The following is a 22107-nucleotide window of genomic DNA, read 5'->3' as shown; positions in this document are numbered from 1 at the left end:
CTAAGTGAGGCTGGCATTTGAGCACAGTCTTGGACAGATCATAAGCATCTGAAGAGTGTGGAATGTTCTGCTAATACACAGGTTGACTAAGCAGCCTGTCCTTGGGGGAAAAGGATCTACTATAAGTAAACATTTATCAGAAATCTCACTAAACCTTGTTCTTTATATTAAGTCAGTTCTTCAAGGCAGACAAGTGAGAGTGGATAAAGGAGAAGGGCTCTAGGACCACTGAATTTTCCCATCTTAGAACATCATTTTCTTTCTCAACATATAGTAGGGAAGCCACAGCCTAGTCCTGCTAGCCAATAGAAGTATATTCTCAATAGTATATGCCAATATGTTCAGGTCCAGATAACTCAGTGATAGTGGTTCCACTCTGTTCTCTCAGTAACTTCTCTTTTTTGAGATAGGGTCTAATCTAAGTAGGACTTTGGGCTAAGCTACCTTTGTATGCAGATCATAGGCATGTACCACCATGCCTAGTCTCATTACTTCTTTTTGTTTTCTGCCCTTTGAAAGTCAGCCAATAGCTCTAACATCGTTCTCTTCCATTACATTCTATTCATGCCCTTATCTGGTTCTCTCCATCTGGTCTAACTGGAGCCATCTGTCTCTAGCCAGCACACTGTCATGGTGGTCCATCTTCCCAGCTAGCTCCATACACATCTGTTTGTTACTAGGGAGTCTTTCCTGACTTGTGCTTTTCACTTTTCCAAATGACTGGATGTGCAAGACAATAAAAGGAGTTCCTGAATTTTGCCAAGAGTGTGAATGACATGACTGATTCAAGGCTGTTAACCATTTTCTTTTCTTTTCTTTTCTTTCTTTCTTTTTTTTTTTGGTCCGGTTGTAGGGCCTGAACTCTGGGCCTGGGCGCTGTCCCTCAGCTCTTCAGCTCAAGGCTAGTGCTCTACCATTTGAGCCACAGCGCCACTTCTGGCTTTTTTTCTTTTTGCTTATGTGGTGCTGGGGAATCGAACCCAGGGCCTCATGCATGCAAGGCAAGCACTCTACCACTGAACCACCTTCCCAGCCCCCTGTTAACCATTTTCCACTTAAACACACAAGCAGTGGGCCAGGATTGGTGGCTCATACCTGTGATCTTAGCTAATAGGTAGGCTTAAATCTGGAGGATGGTGGCTCTGAGACCAGTCTAAGCAGAAAAGTCTTGAGATCCCACCTTCAAAATAATCGCAAAAGAAGGGCTGGAAGTATGGCTTACGGTGAGCATACAATATGAGCAAGAGCTGTCATAGTATAGGTCACCTTGTGCTGCTTGTAGCACAGGTCCTTTAGTCCCAGGTCTGTACTAATAACATCTCTTCAATTCCAACTTTGTGTATGTGTGTGTATGTGTACAACTTCACGTACTCATGCACTTGTTGTGTACACTGATAATATTAAGTTGCACGTGCTTATGTTGCAGAGACTTCAAACTAATTTTTATCTTTCCAAACACAATGAACCATCAAGAATTCTACCACTGTCAACATTCATTACAAAGATTCCACTTCCAAAATGCCATTTGGTTAGATGGTGTTTACCTATCCATATTTACTTAGTCTTTCCTCTAGTTGACTCTCATCCTCCCATACCATTGCACCTCCACACATTCCCCCAGATTATTGTTTACAATGATCTTAACATTTTCCTGGAAATAAGGATTCTTTAGTGGTAGAATTAGCATTTAATTGCTAGCAAGTCAGCTTCTTCAGTAATAACTCACAATGAGCTTAAAGATCTACCCTTAATCAGGTAGGGATAGGTGGACACAGCATAGTAAAATGGACAAAAAAGCATTTCAATGCCAGGTGGACCACTATGGGACCTGATGCGATACCATCATGTGCTAAACATGGACATCCCAGGTGAGGGCAGAATACTCTCTTGTACGTGTGGGACTCCTGGATATCAGGAAAGTAGGAGGCTGAGACCTGAGTCCAACCCTTACTCTTCTCAAATTGCTGGCAAAGTTTCAGAAAAACTCAGTATTCTGCCCAAGGAAGGTATGCTAGGCTACAGGTGAAGAAAGACAGGAGCCTAAAACGTGGCATGCAATTTCTGAGAAGACACCTTCATACTTACTAAGAACTTATGAGCTTATAGAAATTGATTTGTTGTGGTCAGACAGTGTGGGTATGCAAGCCAAGGAGGGGACTGGCCACTTCCTTACAGTATCATCCTATAGTGACAAGAAGAGGAAAATAACCCCAAATGGGACTGCACTGGTCATCTACTTGATGTCAAAGTATTGGGGCTGAACAGTACTGAGTGTTAACCTGGACTGCTGGTCAGAGAGCTGGAAAAGTAGGGAATAGGATGTGAATTGAATGATAAATAGAGGGATGGGTTGATGGAAAGAATTGTCAACTGCAACATCACATTCAGATCTACCAGAGATCTCTCATAAAGGGCCAGTACAGTCAACCATATGAACCCATTAGCACTGGTCATTCTTGTTTGCTAGCAATCACTTTCTGACTTATCAGACATACACACACACCCCAAATGGCCATGGTTTGGTGGACACAGAGGGCTAGAATATAAATGTCAGTAAATGCCTGACATGTTAGCAGAGAGTATCAAAGTTTAGCCACCCTGCATTTTTCATTCCCAAGATTCTCAGCCTGTTAGGTCCTTGTGGCAAACTCAGTGCTCCAATGGGAAGAGATGCTGCCTCCAGGCTTCCCTTTCTTATCCTCCAGGTCTCAGAAGTCCCCAAAAGGCTGGTCTGGAGGTGTGGGGGAATAATGCAGGCAAAGCCCAAATGTTGGAGACTCCAATTCATAGCAATGATAGGGTGCTGCAGAGCTCTGGATTGTGTTGTGCCTCCAAGGGAAGGAGGCACTGTTGGCACATGAGTGCATCAGGGCTTCCTGATCCTCCCTGCCCAACAGCAGCTGTTCTGGATTGAGCAGCACACTGGGATGGGGTATGAGGCACCCTGGGGACAAGTACCCACCAGTAGAGGGATGGATAGGGCAGGTAAATCTACAGAGAACAGTGCCAGTACTGGGCAGCTGTGCTCTTTTATCAACTTCTCCACATTTCAGTTTTCAAAAACAACTTAGACTTTAGAGTAAGTTTCAACCTATGGAAAATTTACACAAGTGTGTTTCCCTCACTGCCCTAGCTCTCCCTTGATTCACATGTCATAAAACATGTTAATCAAAGTCAGAACATTTCCACTGAAGCCATAGTAGTCATTAAACACAAACCCCGTACCAACCTCAACATTGCCTCCTTCTGCCCTTCTCTCACTCAGGAGTCCATCTGGTCCTGCAGATCGTTGCTCTCCTCTCCTTTGAGGGGCCAAAGTTCCAACTAAACCTCCATCCTTGGCCATTGTGAGGGGTTCTGCTCAGCATTTGCTGTCTTGGTAAGCATAGATTGAGGGATGTCGATGGACTGTTCCTCTTTGGCAGGAGCCTACAGAGCAACAGATGCTGCAGCCATCTCAGTGAATCACACTGGGGCACCGAGGTCACCATGCTTAACCTTGTTCATGGTACTCGTGTTAGAACTCAGAGTATTGTACTTGCTAGGTAGGTGAGCTATATTCCTATTTTGTGCTGGTCATTTTTTAGTTATGGTCTTGCTTCCTATCCAGGTACATGCCTGGGCCTGGACTCACCTATTTTAAGCTTCCTGTTGTAGTGAAGTTGATATTAATTGATAGCTTAAGAGGAGATGTCACCCAGTTTTTGGCTTGGGCTGGTCCTGAATAATGATCATCCAAATCTCAGCATCTTAAATAGTTAGGATTACACATGTGACTCCCAGCTCCAATGTGCCTTCCTTCTCAACCCTACCAACTCAGCAGTGACTGACAGCTTCCTCTCCTCAGTTACTCTTACCCTCTGGAATTTCAGAGAGGAGACACACATTTTCTTCTTCATTGTACTCTAATTGCTCCCAAGATTGCCTGAAATTGTACTATCTCCCCTCATTGTAGGCTCCCCAAGGAAGTGATACCCTTGGATACTGGATATTTCTACATGAGGAAGTAAACTTAGCTGTGAACCCCAAAGGGAGATCCTGTTACTTCAGCTGTGGGCTGTCAGTTCCTTCCGCAACTCCCTCAGCTACAGTCATTTTGCATGACACAATTGTCTTCCTGCACTCCCCACACTGATGGGTACAAAGACAGCATCATGCCAATTGGCCAGGTCAAACTATGGGACACTCAGTGGTGGAGCTGGAGGAGTTGCACTTGTCCCCTATCCAATCTGACATCCAGTCCCTCTCTTCAACAGAATTCAATCTTTGTGGATTCTCCTCTCTGCCAACACTCTCAGTCTGTCTCTAGAACTAAGGAACAAGGTATATGTAATTGAGAAAACACAAACACAATCTCTCATCATGAATGGACCAATTTAAATAGTGAAAAAATGAACCACAAAATTATACTGAACCCCTCTCCCTGCTTCTTGTATTTGTGCAAGTTTGCTCCCTAATTGCTTTTGTGTGTTTGTTGGGGAAGGTGTGTGGGTACGGGTGCGGGGGATATTGTGTATAATAGGACTTGAACTCAGGGCCTATGGCTCTTAACCTAGCTCTTTTTTGTTCAAAGCTGGCACTCTACCATTCCAGCCACTGATCCCTAGTGGCTTTTTCCAGGCTAATTGAAATAAGAATCTCTTGGGTTTCTCTGCCTACAATGGCTTCAAACTGCAATTCTGGTATCAGCCTCCCAAAAGGCTAGTGTGTGAGCCACTAGTGCATGGCCTCCCACTGCCACTTTAAAAGGGCAGCTTTTAAAGTGAAGTAAAAGAAAATTCTTGATTGAAAACTGGGTATCAGTGTGATTTAGGTAAATCTGGAGGCTCCTCATGGGAGGAAAGGCCTTCTCCTGGGAAGTATTACAGCACTACATGAACCAAGTGGGTTTGATGAAATGTCCCCAGAGAACACACAAGATACCCTGAGTGAAACAACACCCAAAGCACAGGTTCTTAGGACATTGTCTAAAATAAGTTTTTAACCAAGGTGCTCACAGATGTGCCTCTCATATCCTTGGGAAAGATATCAGTAGAGCAGCCATCTGGATTCTGTCCTACGGGGGTACAAGGTGTTTGGAACCAAGCCTTTTCCTTGGTCCAAACCACATTACAAAGAGGCCATGTGGATGCTCCTAGTCCAATGGCTGGGCCTTTTACTGCTACAAAATTAGGCTTCTTAAACTGGATGAAAGTATTCACTAAGTTTCTAAAGTTAAAAAAGTACACAGGGAACAAGTAAAAACATTGCATATGTGAGCAGATGACAAAAATCTATTCTAGATTGGAAGTTGCCAAGCAGAAACTATGCAAATCATAAAAATTAAGATTTCTTAAAAAGCCTCCTCCCAGAAAAGGTAGATTGTGGATCTACCTGCTGCAGGTTGTAAAGGCTTACCTACAGCCTGGATATTACACAGGTGTCGCTGCTACCACCAGTTGTAGGTGACATAGCCAGAAGGGCTTTCATATTTACAGTGGCTCTTGGCCACTCTGACTATTGCATATAGCATTTCCAACTTTCTCTCTTTGAAGACCCAAGGATCATACTGACTTTAGGGAGTTCTTGTATCCAAGAAAAGGGAAAATTCAGAGTGAACTTGGCACTAAGATTGTCTGGTACTGACTGAAGGGTTATTGACTAAGCGATATAACCTGCCCCTGCAAGGAGACTTTACACATTGAATTGGAAACACGTATTTTCTAAGGTCTTATAAACTGGACTAAATTAACTTATGGACATGGAGATAAGCTAATTTAAGACATAAGGTTGGAAATAAAGATCAGCAAGCATCTCAATGCCTGTATCCCATTATGTGTTGTTGGATGCTACTGCCACAGGAAATTGGAGAGCAAAGCAGACATGGGAGAGGGAGGCCTTTGCAGGGAACAAGAACTTGCCATAAAACACAACCAATGCTGTGCTGGAGTTTGTTTTATAGGCTTTGTAGTTCCAGGGAGGTTGATGCTATACTATATAGGGAATCTGCTTCTTCCTCCCCACCATACAGCTGATTCTGTTTTCAGAGGTAGTCTCTTGTTCTGATTTCACAGAGTAGATCAAAGCATAAACTTATACCTACATACATATAAAGTGACTCTTTATAGGTAGTTTGAGCCTGACCTTTGAAGAATAACTAAAACTTTTCATATACAGAGTTCTAAGCCAGAGCTTGACTGACAACAGCTATTGAGGCACTTCCTACTAGTTCCTCATCCTCTGAATACTATCAAGATGGAATATAGTGCTGCATCTCCCCTCCCCCTCCCTTCCCCCCCCCACCCCTGTGCAAGTCCTGCAGTTGAATTCAGGGTCTTCTGCTTAGTTGGCTGGCACTTGAATACTTGAATCACACTTTCAGTCCTGTTTGTACTAATCATTGGAGGCTCAATTTTAACAGACTTTTCTAATTGATCTGGTATTAACACAAATCCTCTGGATGTATCTCAGACTTTTGAGTAGCTAGAATTACAGATGTGAGTCACTGCTTCCAGCTAGATTATATTGTAAGGAGGGAGGTTGGGAGGTTTGTAAGGAACACAGGAGAACAGGGCTTGCAGATGCAGATTCCAGCAACTGGTGTGAGGTGTAGTCCATTAGGTGAGGCCAACCTCATCTCAGCCTTGCCAATTGCCCCCAAGGTAAGTAATGTTTTGCATTATGCAAGAATTGATCCTTTAAAAGAATAAGCCACACTAATATCTAAGGTTTCTAAATGAGATGGCCCAAGGCATTATTCGAAAGCTCACAATGGAGTTTAACAATAAAGCTGTGGTACATGAAAACATAAGAATAAAAAAACTGTCCATGATTCCATGCTTCTCCCATGATATATTTGTACATACATAAAAAATTCTCATCTCAAGCCCAAAGAAACACAGGTCCCATGGTTTCCCTTATTTACAATGACTAGTATATGTCTGAGACAAGCAGAAATGTTCAGAGGAGTTGATGTTAGGTGAAATGAATCCCAAGATAAGGACTCATATTTTTTCTTTCTTGCTATTGTTTTAAACATATTTATAAGATGATTGTTTTGTGGTTTTTTATGTCCCTCCTCCTCAGTATAATCCCTGTTTTCACTGTATTTGATGTTGCTATAATTTGTGGAGGGGAAGGGAAAAAACAAATTGTTTAAACAGGGATACAGGTGGACCCATTGCAACAATGAGATGTACAAGACGTTATGTCAAAAATGAATTTTCAACTCTGGCATGGTATGGGGAGGGAGATGGGAAGGGATGGTAAGGGGAAACAAAGGAGGAGGGAACAATGCTTGATAAGAAATGTACTCATTTGGGCTGGGAAGGTGGCTCAGTGGTACAGAGATTGCCTTGCATGCATGAGGCCCTGGGTTTGATTCCTCAGCACCACAGAAGCAGAAATAAAAAGCTGGAAGTGGTGCTGTGGCTCAAGTGGTTGAGCGCTAGCCTTGAGGTGAAGAGCTGAGGGACAGCGACCAGGCCCAGAGTTCAGGCCCATGACCGGACTCCCCACCCCCCAAAAAAAGAAATGTACTCATTACCTTGCTCGTGTAATTGTAACCCCTCTGTACTACATTTTCAAGATTAAAAAAAATTCTGGTTTCAAAGTCTTTGAGGAAAATCAATACCAGGATTTCAATAGGATTGATACATTGTTTTATAACTGGAATTTCAATTTTTGCCTGGAATGATAATAATGTCAAATGAAATTATGTCTCTATTTCAGAGGTCCATGCTAAATTCATCAGCAGCCCTGCTCAGAGGAAGGGTGCAATGATGATGTGTAAACTCATTTGTAAACATGAGTTGAACAGAAACTCAGTTTGTTAAAACACAGCCACCCACCAAATCTTTGTAGAAATGACCTGTCAGGAGAGACCTCTCCAGTCCACAAAGCTGTATGATCATGAACTACAAAAATCCAGCGGCAGTGTGGCTAGTGGTAGGAGATCATGATGGACCTAAAGAGGAAATGTGTACAGTTTTGTTAAGTATACATGCGGTTGTGTTTGCTAGCCATTGGACTTGACATAGGGCCTGTGCACTGTCTCTGAGCCTCTTTGTGCTCAAGGCTAGTGTTCTACCAACTAAATCCCAACACCACTTCCAGCTTTTTCTTAGTAGTTTATTGGAGATAAGAGTCTCATGGACTTTCTTGTCTCAGCTGGCTTCAAACTGCAATCCTCAGATTTCAGCCCCCTGAGTAGCTAGGATTACAGGCATGAACCAGCAGGCTCCTGGTTTTTATACTTATCTTTTAAAACTTAATATTAAAGCCCATAAACATTAATAGGTGTACAATGCAGCATACTCAATTTGTATTTGTTCCCACTGGATTATCTGTGAACTGAGTTAAAGGCTGTCTTAGATATGGAAGGGAAGGAAAGATTTTCCACAAAGTTAGTTTTTGAAGACATTATTATTCAATAGAATTCCTTCTGAGAAGACACTTGACAAGATCAGATATTAGGTCAAACCCTCATGGAAGGGTGTAGGAATTGTCTGGGGAAACCAGGCAACAAAATTTGAATTAGGAGGTAGTGTGCTTCCTTCCTCAGCTTACTCAGCTTTATTATCTGAAGAAAGGAATGAGTAGGAAGAGGTCAAGTTCTAGGGCGAGTTTACGGGTTTGTTTTGTTCTCTCTCCAAATCCTGTAATATAGGAGTGCTGAATAATAGCCTCTTCCTTTGGAAAGTCCGCACATTATCTCACTCTATCATGAGAGGAGACCTCACTTCTGTGGAGATAAGCTTGCTCTTGGGTCCTTCAGACACATAGTATGCAGACATCAAAAGTCCAATGCTATAAAGGGAACCCAAGATACTCAGTTTTATCAATGATGTAAGGGCCATTTCATGACAATGAATCTGCAAACTGGGTATCATCAATTCCAATAGTGGAAATAGCAGCCCTGGACAGTGGATGATGTAAGATGTTAATTGATCTCCATTATCACTTCCCTTTCCTTCCATTCTGAATATTTGCCACAATGAAGATCTTTGCCTCAAAAAGTTTAAGGAATTTGAGTCATGATACCACAGAAACAAGCAAAAATACAATACATAGAAAGATTGTTTTGTGTAATGTCCCTCATAGGCATATAAAGTTAATTTAAATAAACTGAGTAAGAGAAAGGTTAAGTGAAACTGCTTTAAATAAGTAGTTTTTTCTGATTCTCCCATATTCCATTAAGCAAAATTATCGCTGATAAAAATACGTTTACTCAAAGCAGCAGCAATGCAGGTTTCACAGAAGCACAATGTTTCAGTTTCCTATAATATCAGCTGAGCCTTCTGTGGGATCTAGGAGAAGGACATGGCATAGGGAGGCTGGGAGAAGTAATAGGAGTGAGGATCTGATGAAAACAATCATCTAAAATCACCTAAAAGTGCATGAGATGAGGTTTCTACTTAAATATCTGTATCTATCTTTTCTCTTTCTCTAATCCCAGTACTACAAGCCTCAGCCACTGTCAAGGGCAGAGACTGGACACCTGAGGAGGGAGAAGACTGGAGAGCAGCAAGATTGGTAAGAAAAGCTCTAAGATACATAAGAGAGGACTCAGGTGGTCTCACAGAAGATGTACAAAGTCACCACTGAAGACAATGGTATGTGTGTGTGTTTGTGTGTATGTGTGTGCATATGTGTGTGTGTGTGTGTGTGTGTGTGTGTGTGTGTAAAAAGTGAGGCTTAAAGACATGCAACATATCCTGAACTATGATTTAACAATGAGCAGTGTCTACACTTTGATATGAGGTTCTGATAGTCTAGAGCAGAATTATGTCCACTGATGAAGGTTTATAATTTCAAGTCAAGTAAGAAGGCAATGCCTTCTAGCACCACATCTGAGAACTCAGAATAATAATGGGATTATAATATTTCAAACCATAGGTATGTTATTTTGGGGAATAACAGAGATGGGGGGGGACTGAGATCCAAGGCTAGTCTAGGCAAAGTTTTAGCAAGCAGACCTTATCTCAACAAATTATTCTGGCTAGGTGGTTCATTCCTGAAATCCCAGCTCTGTGGGAGGTGTATGTGAGGGAAGAGCAAAGCCCAAAAATTACTTAAAATACTTAAAGCAAGATGGGGGCAGGAGGTGTGGTAGAATGCATGCCTAGCATGTATGAGGCTTTGAGTCCAATCAAACCATAATACTATTAAAACAACCCAACAGATGTAAGATGTGTTCATTAGCTGATTCAGCTTTTTTCCTCTCTACTAGAAATATTTAGAATTCGGGGAAGCATAGGAGAAGTGTACAGCACAAGTACCATGCAGCTGTACATTATCTATACAGCACTCTTAGCCAACATGCCGAGCACTTGCTGGGTTTCAGTTGTTGGCCTCTGATAAGCAGTCATTAATGTCAGACTCATAGAAAGAGCAGATGAGTTAATTGAGTCAACTGACTTAAATGACTGACATTGAAGCCTATGCAGGGCTGTGATCTTCAGTTCTAGTACTTGGAAAACTAACCCCAACCCCGATGCAAACACATTGGCTCTGCAAACCTGATTGCATCTGCCATCTTGGTGCCTTTTCTCTTTCTATCATCTGTGAGATGGTCTATGAAGTAAATTAAGTCCAGGCCACAATAGAAGATGCTGCCGGGTGCACTGAGATAGACCTGCTGTCATTGGCAGTGGCTGTTTTCAGGGCACTCAGGACTTCTTTTATCACCGGGAAGTCACCATAAGTTCCAATGATAAGGACCACTTTGGGTACAGACTACTATAAGCATTTTAAAGACCCCTCTGTATGGTATTTTCACAATAATAATCATAATAATAAAAAGAAAGCCTTTGTTTCTCTGAAGGTTACAAGAAATGGGTATTTCTGCAGTTTGAACAGCAGGTGGCACTTTTAACTACTTTACAAGTGAGTCCAGTCTGTTGTTTTTGTTATTGTTGTTGCTGATTTAGCTTAGGATAGAAACCTATGTGATATGGTGAGAGGGCAAAAAATCATTTAAAATGATCTTGGAAACATTAAAAAACCTCACCAGTGAAGAGATTGCAGTCTAAAAGTGTACCAAAAATCAAGCCCTGAACTGCTTGTTCTGTATGAGTGTAGCTAGCACACAGACCTTCTGTAGGTAGCTTTCCTTGTCTGGAACAACCTACTCAAGCTGTGTACAAAGGAAAAGAAACAACACTAGAACTTAAAATTTGGAAATGCCCAGTGCAAGTTGAGATGTATGCATTTCCAGAGCCTTCCTAGCACTAGGGGCTTTTGAACAACAATCTCTTCAACAACAATCTCCTTGGCCTTTGCAAGCTGCCTTTTCAGGTATTAGTCAATATGCATACATAGAAAGCCCCCTTGCTGTGTGCTCTGCCACAACACTAAGACCATCAGTGTTGTAGGATGATAGGGAAACTTTTCCCAGGACAGAATGCAGCCATTGTTATGTTTAGCAAATAATTAACCTGTCAAACTGGGCGCCAGTGGCCCTTGACTATAAACCTAGCTACTCAGGAGGCAGAGATCTGAGTATGCCAGTAAAAAACCAGCTTGGGAAGGATAGGCCTTGAGACACTTATCTCCAAGAAACCACCAGAAAACTGGAAGTGGCACTGTGGCTCAAGTGATAGAGAGCTATACTTGAGCTGAAGAACAGAGAGACAGCCCCTAGGCCTAGAGTTCAAGTCCCATGACCAACAAAATAAAGAAAAAGAAAGAAGGAAGGAAAAAAGAAAGAAAGAAAGAAAGAAAGAAAGAAAGAAAGAAAGAAAGAAAGAAAGAAAGAAAGAAAGAAAGAAAGAAAGAAAGAAAGAAAGAAAGAAAGAAAGAAAGAAAGAAAGAAAGAAAGAAAGAAAGAAAGAAAGAAAGAAAGAAAGAAAGAAAGAAAAAGAAAGAAAGAAAGAAACCTGTCATGATGAGAGATATGGCAAAGCTCAAGCCTTTGCAGATAAAGACATCCTGACCTGGGAGATGGCTCAAAAACAGAGGCACTGTTACCTTCTCCTGGTAAGAACCAAAGCTCCCACTGGAGCCCATACCATTAGAATAGAGCAGATGCCCAGCACATGCCTACAGCCCCAAGTCAGTGTGACCAGAGTGATTAGCAGCCAAGCTTCCAAGTCCCCTTTGATTCCTGCCTCCTGGGCACATTGTGGGCCAGCTCAGAAGGAGGTTTCAGAAGAGCATAAAGAGCCATGAAGCAAAGCAGTCGTGTAGAAACGCAAAGCACATGACTCTCACCTCTGGGATTCCAGAGTTATTCTCAGATTATTTTGTGGATAAGAAGATGTGAGTGAATCATCTTGCTTCCTGAAAAATATCTCTGTATAGGTAGGCACTCTTTGCCTCACACTGAAATGCAACCACTTGTCCAAAGGCTGGTCTCATCTGTGGCCAATAAATTTCCTTTTCCCAGCCATCACCCCTTTAACAGACATCTGTATGTTGGCTGATAGCACATCCATGAATGGAGATGTACCTGTGAAGGGTTTGAAACCATAGTGGTCCATGATGTCCTATCACCATTTCTCTCCCACTGTCATCTCAGAATTAGACCAGAAGCTGGTTGCAATCACAGCACATATCAACACAAGACTGTCAATACCAGAACCTTGTCAAAGTCTACTTTAAAGATACCTTTCAGTTTCAATCTATGTCTGACAGAGTATCTACCCCCTACTTTTTTGGTCTAGGATATGTGTAGCTATAAACTAGGAGACTTTTTTTTTAATTGTATTTTATTTTATTTGAGAACATACTGTACAGGGGGGCTACAATTACATGGGCAGGATAATGCATACATTTCTTACCAAACATTGCAGCCTCCTTAAACTAGGAGACTTTTAGAGAATAAGATTAGAGAGAATGGGTCTCCTGGACAGGATCTGCTATAGGTACGACAAGTTGGAAGGAAAAAGGAAACAGCATAAGGAAATATCATTAACATGGCCAAAGTGGTCAAAAGACACCTCTCCAATGCAAGAATGTCTGTTCTTGTCAGGCCATGGCCTGGTATGGTGGTGCCACTATACACTCTGGTCCCATTAGAGTAACATAAATGTCATGGCTTCTTCCTTCCACGGCCTAGGCTGACTACCAGAGGTTAATTCCCTGTTTCTACCTCTGCTTTCTAAAAGGGTACACACATCAAGGGGCTTTCTTCTTCCCCCCTACAAATATTCTACCAATGTTCCCTCATTTCACAACTCCTCATTGCCAATCTGGGTGCTGCTTTTCTATGAGTCCTAATGTATCCTCTCCTGAGCCTAACATTTGTTGCCTTTCCTCCTTTTGGTGCTGGGGACTGAACTGAGAGTCATGTGTTTGCCAGGGATGTACTCTACCACTGAGCTGCATCTTCACCTCTGAACTTTGTTTATCATACTTGTCAAGAACTCTATTAAGTATTTGATACAATTACTAAGGTACATGAGAATAAGGGAGATGCTACACTTAGCAATTGGACAAAAAATCACCTATCTATAGGAATCACCTCCACATTAGCTTGTGTGGCAATGAATGCAGAGCTCTGGCTAGGAGAAAACAAAAGTCATGCCTGAAAAATACATGGGGGTCTACTGGTAAAATTATCAACAGGAGTTTTCTAAGGAGTGAGGCATGAGTCATTAATTATGAACCAAGAACTACTTCTTCAAAAGTGTAAAGAAATAAGCCAAAGCCACCAGAAAAGACTCATGAAAAGACTCATAAATGAGTACTTAAGAGAAAACAAAAATGTTCTTAGTCAAACACTGGTAGATAGGATGGGTGGTGCCTCCATCACAGCTTGGCCTCAATCCTTAACCCACTGAGGAATGAGAGTGCCTTGGCCAGGCCTGCCTTCAGTTCTGACCCAGCAACCTTAGAAGATTTGGGGTCATCCAACCTGGTCAGTTCTAGGACTAGAGTCCTAGGGGAGTCAACACTTACTCCCTAGGACTCCCACAATGGAAGCTATTTGCACTTTGATCTCCCTGGGGCAAGGACACAAAACCTGCTTCTAGTCATAGATCACTCTCTGGGACAGTTTTACTTTCTAATGAGTGAGACCAGCTTGGCTTAAAGACCTCTATCCCACCCCTCCCTACCCTACCCCAACCTCAGGCCTGGTAGAGGAAAACTTACGGAACTTACCATCTCCCAACTTTACTAGCAACAAGGGACTTGCACCTCACCCAGAAGTACCTTTTCCTTAGAGCTTTCTATAATTTGCCATATTCCCATAGCCCTGTTTCTGAAGAAAAAGGTGCTCTTACAGGTTATTGGTGGCCATGGAGGAATGCTTGGCACAGACAACCTGCCTGGAGCCTCACTGAAAGAAGAATGAAAGATTCTGGCAAAAAGAACCAGTGACTGATTTGGCCTCCAGTGAAAACAGAAGTGTTTACCTTTTTCCTGGCTATTGTAGGTTCTAAGCAATTGAGATTTCTGTTTCACTCACGTAAAGTAAACATACCCAACAGGCTAGATCCAGCCATCCCTTATATCCTTACAACACCCTGTGGGCCTCAGACAGCTTTGACTGCTGGAAAAGTGAACGTGAGAATGGGTCATTGGGACAGGCCATGTCTCCCCTCCTCTCCTTGACTTGGAAGTACTGTGTCAAGCAGTTCTTGATACACTATGGGACTGGTCAGCTTCTCAGCCTCTCACTCCCTCAAACAGCTAGAGTCACTTCTGTACTTAAAGCTCCAGACACCTTGAGAAACTACCCTGGAAACCAGGAACTTGCACTCATCCTGTGAGTGCTGCTTCATTGCCAATTGAACTCTAAACACAGGGATCAGTGTTCCTGATACTGTTTCTGGGGAATGTGACTGAAATCCCTCTGATGGGACATGAGACAAGAACCTGTGGTTGTCTGAAGAAGTAGCATCTGGATCTAGTTTTCTTTCTCTTCAAACTGCTTTTTTGCTACTTGCATGCTTTTGAGAGATTGAAAACTATAAAACTGGGCCAGGGGGAAAAACAACATTGGCACTTGTCATCCTCCTCTTCAAAATAGCAGAAAAACCATGAATTTAATACTCCTCTTGAGTACCAGTCCTATATTGTTAAGATTAAATCCTTCTGGCCAAATTTATATTTCAAATACACTGAAAGAATAAAAAGGATTCTAAAGAAGAATAAGGGCTCAGGGTATAAAATGTATACTTCTTTATTTATACAAATAGGGTTTTAAAACAATCATATTTAAAAGAAATCTGCATTTTTACATTCACCGTCAGTGAGTTCCTGACAGAGAAGGCTGAGCATGATGATACATAGCAAGGTCCCACTGCAGGACAACAGTAGCTCAGGAAAGCACCATTTATTTGAGAAGCCGTAGGCGGGCTCTGGCATTCCTGTTGCACTGCTAGCAATGGGAAGTCTTAAACCTCTTCTTCCACAAGACTTCTTCAAATTCCCCCTGTTTATCAGCAGTGGCATCTTTGCATTGCTGGTACTTGGACACCGGGTTGTTGATGTTGCTCTCAGCCTCAGTGAACTCCGTCTCATCCATACCCTTGCCTGTATACCAGTGCAAGAATGCCTTGTGCTGCAACATGGCACTGAACTGCTCTGAGGTGTGCTTGAAGGGTTCCTGGATGGCCGTGTTGTTACCAATGAATGTGGCCAACATCGTGAGGCCATGTGGGGGGATGTCACACACAAGTGTCTTCACGTTGTTGGGGATCCATTCTGCAAAGTAGCTGCTTATTTGTTCTGCAAGTTGAGCATCTGCTCATCCACCTCCTTCATGGACATGCAGCCTCGGAAGATGGCAGCCGCTATCAGGTAGCAGCCATGGTGGGGATCACAGGTTACCATCGTGTTCTTGGTGTCAAACATCTGCTGGGTGAGCTTGGGCCCTGAAAGAGCATTGTACTGCTGGCTGGCATGGCTGGACAGGGTGCAAGGCCAGGCATGAAGAAGTTCAGGCAGGGGAAGGACACCATGTTCACAGCCAGCTTGCTCAGGTCTGCATTCAGCTGGGCAGGGAAGCACAGGCAGATGGTGACCTTGCTCATGGTAGCCAACACCAGGTGGTTCAGGTCTCCATAGGTGGGCATGGGCAGCTTCAGGGTGCAAAAGCAGATGTCATACAGGGCCTCGTTGTCAATGTAGAATGTTTCATCTGCATTTTCCACCAACTGGTGGACAGACAAGATGGTGTTGTAGGGTTAGGTGAGGATGATAGGGTTAGGTGGATAAAGGCTCAGCCCAGCACTGGGAACTAGTGTCTGGACGTTAGGGAGGAGGGGTGCCTGTTAGCCATCTCCTATGGACTATGATGACATATCAAATATGAAGTTGTCTGGTCTGAAACTCTGGCCAAATGGTTCCGATCTCACTGAGTCTAAGGTGCCAGTGTCCAACATCTTGGGCAAGGGCATGACACTGAAGGTGTTCATGATGCTGTCTGGGAACTCCTCTCGGATCTTATTGAGAATCAGGGTGCCCATGCCTGACCTGGTGCCACCTCCCAGGGAGTAGTGCAGCTAGAAACCCTGGAGACAGCCACACCTTTCTGCTCACCACTTCCAACACTGACTCCACCAGCGCGGCTCCCTCTGTGTAGTGGCCCTTGGCCCAGTTATTGCCTGCCCTGTTCTGGCCTATCAGACACAAAGACATGATGAGACACATACTCCAGGAATAATGACTGTGCTATATGCATTGTGAAGACTATAGGCTCCTCTGAGCAACTTTGGCTATTATTTTAGATACACTTTGGTGAAATAAAGGAAATGTTTTCTTTTTTTGGGTCCAGTCATGGGCCTGAACTCTGGGCCTGGGCGTTGTCCCTCAGCTCTTCAGCTCAAGGCTAGTGCTCTACCACTTAAGCCACAGCACCACTTCTGGCTTTTATTTCCTGCTTATATGGTGCTGAGGAATCGAACCCAGGGCCTCATGCATGCAAGGCAAGCACTGTACTGCTGAGCCACCTTCCTAGCCCTCAGGAAATGTTTTCAATGTGTCTGGGACCCTACAAATCACCCAGGTTCTAAAGAAAGTAAAGACAATGTGGAGGAAGATACATTTTAACCCAAACCACGTGCGTACTTCTAAAAATGAGCAGAGCCTGGGGATGGGAAGGGGTCTCAGTGGTAGAGTGCTTGCCTCACATGCACAATGCCGTGGGATCGATTCCTCAACACCACATAAACAGAAAAAGCCAGAAGAGATGCTGTGGTTCAAGCGGTAGAGTGCTTGCCTTGAGCTGAAGAGCTGAGGTACAGTGCTCAGGCCCAGAGTTCAAGCCCCACGACCGACCAAAAAAAAATGAACAGAGCCTGCCTCAATACTGGAAAAGTACTTACTTTCACAGGAGGAACAGGAGAACAGAATGGTAAGAGGGAAGCTAAGCTGCAGGCACTTGTCTGCACCTTGCTCATACATAGCTGTGCTTTGATTTCTGGTGTCCTGAAGTGGTTCCCTGTTATTGCCAGGTATTTGAAATGGCCAGCAGCGCTGAAACCTTGTTGGAGGCATTCCCTGCTCGCTGTTCATTCCCTTCAGAGGCTGTTTGCAGACTGGCATTTATCTGTGCTGATTGAGTGGCCAGGGACATGACTCCCATGGACTGAAATAGGTAGGTTAGGTGAGGATGATATCTAGATGGATAAAGGCTCAGCTCAGCTCTGGGAACTGGAGTGCCTGGATGTTAGGAAGGAGGGGTGCCTATTAGCCATCTTCCATGGACCATGCTGACCTACTAAATATGAAGTGTCTGGTCTGAAACTCTATGGTTCCAATCTTACTGAGTCTAAGGTGCCAGGCTCTACGTCCACCATGATGGCCCGAGGAACATATTTGTTGCCTGTGGGAACAAGAGTTGACTTAGGCCTATACTTGACAAGGAACTTAGGGGCAGAGCTTATGATTCTAAGTGGCTCTCAGCATTCATTACAGAAATTACAGCATTTCAGACATGGAAACAGAAAAGATATCTTGAGAATGAATCACCATGCAAGAGGCTTCAGCAACTTTAAGGACGTTTGCAGTTGTCTATTTCCATGCATTTCATTCCTTTGCTTTGGGCATGGTGGCTGAAATCTCAGCTACTCAGGAGGCAAAGATGAGCATCAGGCTTTGAGTCTAATGGGGCAAAAGAAAGATGACAACACCTTTTCTTGTTGTTGTTGTTCATGGTGGGGCTTGAACTCTGAGCCTGGGCTGAGTCCCTCAGCTCTTCAGCTCAAGGCTAGCACTCTATCACTTGAGCCACAGTCCCACTTTCAGTTTTCTGAGTTGTTTATTGTAGATAAGGTCTCAGGGGCTTTCCTGCCCAGGCTGAATTTGAACCATGATTCTCATTTCTCAGCCTCCTGAGTAGCTAGGATTACTGGTGTGAGTCATCATTGCCTATCAGCAAGAACCTTTCTCTTTTTTTGTTAATTTTATTTTTATTGTAAAGGTGCTGTATAGAGGAGTTACAGTTACATGAGTAAGGAAATGAGAACATTTATTGTTGAACATTGTTACCCACTCCTTTGTTGTTCTCCCTTTCCTTCCCCAATTAAAAGTAGCTAGGTGCAGAGCACCATTGGCTCATGCCTATAATCTTAGCAACTGTGGATTTGGAGATCAAAGGATCGCTGTTCAAAGCCAGCCTCGGCAGGAAAGTCTGTGAGACTCTTATCTCCAATAAACTAATAGAAAACCAGAAATGGCACTGTGGCTTAAGTGGTATGGCTGCTTGTCTTGAACAGAAGAGTTGGGGCACAGTGCATAGGCCCAGAGTTTAAGCGCCACTGCTGACAAAAAAACAAACAAAACAAAAGAGCCAGGTGTGGCTCTTCAGCAAGTAAATGTAGAGGAATTCAAGTATAATGCTTTCCTGGGGAAAATACATAAAATACATATTTCTTGTGTTATAATGTTTCAATAATTGTTATCAAATAGCACATTTCCCTGTATTCAAATACTCAGAGCAACCTTGGGCAATTACTTGCAATTTGCCATTTAACCTGATTTTTCAAAAGGGATATCAGTTAAAATAATATAAACATGAGTTTGAGATTGCCCCCTTCCTAAACAATCACATGAAGAAAACTGGCCATCCTTCCTGATATGCAGGATCTAATAAAGACACAACATAAAATACTGCTCATAGGAGTGACACAATCCCACACAACTCTCAACCAAGGAACCACAAGATTAAAGTCTTATATCTTACTTAAGCAATATCAACACAAAATACCAAGGTGAGGACATCCCCAAATGTAGATCCATAAAACTCAAATACATTAAATAGCTCTGTCCTTTTGTTTGCACTTTTTCATTGGTTTATTACACAGGAAAACCAATTATCTACGATTCTGTTTGTATACAATAATGTAGAATGGAAACTCTTTATATAAAATTAAATGAATTTCACATTGACATTTACAAAAACTGAAAATCTACTCTGTAGACTTCAGTAAGGTTGTTTGTATTAGGAAAGACAATATGAATCATTTAAAAGCAGTGTTTACACATTATTATTGGGTTTTTCTACATCACAACAATGTTTTTTACTTTAAAAACCTTAAAAAGAATTTATTGTTGGCTAAGTATTCATATTCAAAATGCTGAAGTCCAGAAGTGTTATAGATTTCAGGGTGAGACACTTTATTTATGCTTTGTGATTTGGACTATTCACATATATATTAGTGACTGAACATCCCTCTTTAAAATTTTAAAATTTTCAATTTCAAAAATTTTCTTTTTAGAAATTTAATCTGTATTTTAAAGAGGGCAATGCAACTGGGCTCTGGTTGCTGAAGGGTGAAATTCTAGCTACTCAAAAGTCTGAGATCTTAGGATCGCAGATTGAAGCCAGCTGGGGCAGGAAATTCTGGGAGACTCTTATCTCCAAGAAACTACCTGAAATAGTTGGTGCCATGCCACCTCCTATGCCACCTCTGCATGAGATCGTGTTAGACAAAGAGCTTTAAGGAAGCATGCCTGCAGGAAGAGGGTGTTGGTTCAAGGCATCCCATACACTTGGCTGCACCTTTATAGCCTCTACCTTTATTCTTACTATATTCTTCTTGGCTGTACATTCGTTGCTTTTATTCTCATTTTGGCTATTTTTCTATTGATCCGTGAACAGAGCATGTTGTTTCTTTCCAGTCCAATGGAGATGACTTCTCTAAATAATAAAGACTAGGACCAAAGATTAAATGTGGGCGATGCCCCAATCAATCTATCATCTGATGTGACGCTGCCTCCAAAAACTCCTACAACTTCACAAGCGGTTTTGCAGCTCACGCATAGTAAACATAAAAACTTAAAATTTCCAAATATGTTACAACAAGCAGAATTAATGAATTAAACTAAGCTAGAAGGAGTTATCCCAGAAGCCCAGAGAGTTCTAAAAAAAGGAACCCCTGATAATAAAAGGAAAAGAAAGATTGAAGAGATGAAGGACAATGCCTATGCCCAGAGTTGAAACCCCATGACAAGAAAAAAAAATCCAGGTGTGGCTAGTCAGCAAGTACAGGTAGGGGGAATTCAGTAAAAGGCTTTCCTGAGGAATTCACAAGTGTATACTCAAAAATTAAAACAAAATATATGGTGGAGTGGCTCAGGTGGATACAGCACTTGACTTACAAGATGGAGGCCCCAAATTCGAACTACAATACCACCCTAAGAAAGGCAGGAACTCCTTCCTTGTCATTAGTATTCCTAGGGACCTATTCTGCCACGGTATTGGAAGCCAGTTGGGAGACACTCACTAGCTGCCTCATTGTAATACACCTCGATTCTCTGCAGCTGTAAGCTGCTGTCTACATAGTAGTTTCCAGTGCAGTCAATGTTGTGCTCATTGCTTAGCATTTCCCAAAACTGAGATGGAAATAGAAGTGTATTATGGCCTAGAATGTTAACTGTCCAAACAATGGATTTTAAAATAACTATAAGAAACCCAAGTCCTGTTGACACAACTATTTTTGTAAAAAAATTAGATTTTTTAAATTAAAAAAGCACAAAAATTGATAGTATTTTAGCTTTGTTAATCTCTTTGCTATCTTGCTGAATAGAAGACATCTGGGTTCTCCTATGAGTATTCTATCTTATGGGATACCATATTCTGTTTGGATTCTATGACCAGAACCTGGTCTTATATGGACATTAAGTTGCCAAAGCAGTAACTTGAAGACTCAGCTAGAAGGGTCTCCAGAACCCCAAGGGTCCTCAGAGCATACACTGATTTAGACAACCACTGATTTAGAAAACACCCAACTTAAGGGAACTGAGTTAGGGCATGAAAACTCAGAGAAATTTGCATTAAGGTGGACGAACTGTTCTCAATTATCTGATACTCATCAGTTGACAAAAAGGGAATCCTCTGTATCTGTCAGCTCAAAGACACTGCACTCCTTTCATTCAAATCAGACCAAAAATGCATTAGTCTATTCCCAGGAAACTAAGTACAATGACTTGAGTCTCAGGTAAGACAAAGACATGCAAGCCTTGCTTAAAAAACCACACCCACCTGGGCCACACAAATTAGGGAAATTGGGGAAACTATCTGGGGGACTTGATTTCCAGGAGGTTAGGGACTACTATGGAGCCCCACCTACCTCAGCCTAGACATGACCACCACCACCTGCACCCTCCAACCCCATCCTCTTCCTCCTCATCCCCCTAAATTTGAGACTAGGATCCTAGGCCAGTGTCATGCTCCCCTTTGCGCCAATCTGGTTGCCACAGTGGCTTGCCGGTATGTACATGATCTCCCTCACGGTGTAGGGCTGCAGAGCAGTTGGATGCGTGTCCTCAGCAGTGGTGTACACAGAGGCAAACAGGTAGGGCTGGGGAGCAGGAATCTGACACAGCCAACTCAGATCCCCATTTAAACCTCTGGTTGTTACAGGGGCAGAGGAGATGGGGTGGACTTGATAGGCAGAGCCAGTAGGTGCTCCAGCTCATTCTCCCTACTGCTGGGTAATCAGAGATAGCTACCTGTTATCACTTAGCCCTGGCATCCAGCTGTCAGCCTCAAGTCAATTAGCACAGCTGCCACTCTATTTGGAACCTCTTGTCACACTGCCATCCACGTCCCACCCTGACTCACAAGAGAGGCTGAACCCTGGAATCCAGGAAGCAAGAGGAGGGGCTTCCTTTACACAAGGTACTTGTGCCAGAAGCCAAGAACAAGCCTACCTTCTATTTTTGATAGGAGGG

The 22107-nt window shown here is 42.7% G+C and overlaps 1 pseudogene; it reads right to left on the bottom strand.

Moving 5' to 3' along the window:
- Nucleotides 1-15307: 15307 nt before the first annotated feature.
- On the bottom strand, nt 15308-21734 carry LOC138839136 (tubulin beta-2A chain-like; annotated as a pseudogene).
- Nucleotides 21735-22107: the final 373 nt, after the last annotated feature.

Source organism: Dipodomys merriami, unplaced genomic scaffold, assembly GCF_024711535.1.
Source record: "Dipodomys merriami isolate MVZ:Mamm:240054 unplaced genomic scaffold, mDipMer1.0.p SCAF_294, whole genome shotgun sequence".
Taxonomy (NCBI): Eukaryota; Metazoa; Chordata; class Mammalia; order Rodentia; family Heteromyidae; genus Dipodomys; species Dipodomys merriami.
The sequence above is the reverse complement of the archived record's forward strand: the minus strand, read 5'-3'. Positions and strand labels throughout refer to the sequence as shown.